Below are 253 nucleotides of genomic sequence, written 5' to 3'. Positions count from 1 at the left end.
ACCGCTCGCCCGGCTTTCGGCCGGTCGGCGGCCTTTTTTGTTGTTGTCTTGGAGGCTTTGGCTACGTCCGAGGCAGACGTGGAGAGACATCCATCTTATTTTGTTTGAAAAGTTACTCGTTCAAGTTGTCACCGTGTGACAGCTCAGAATAAAGCTAATTTACGACAGCTCCTCCTCTCTCCCCGGAGGATTTCGGAGGCGGCGAGCCGACGCGGTGCTCAATGGGGCGGGGTCCCCAAGCCCCCTCCCCCTC

The sequence above is a fragment of the Myotis davidii genome, unplaced genomic scaffold (genome assembly GCF_000327345.1).
Source record: "Myotis davidii unplaced genomic scaffold, ASM32734v1 scaffold174, whole genome shotgun sequence".
In the NCBI taxonomy this organism is placed as follows: Eukaryota; Metazoa; Chordata; class Mammalia; order Chiroptera; family Vespertilionidae; genus Myotis; species Myotis davidii.
Note: the sequence above shows the minus strand (reverse complement) of the source record.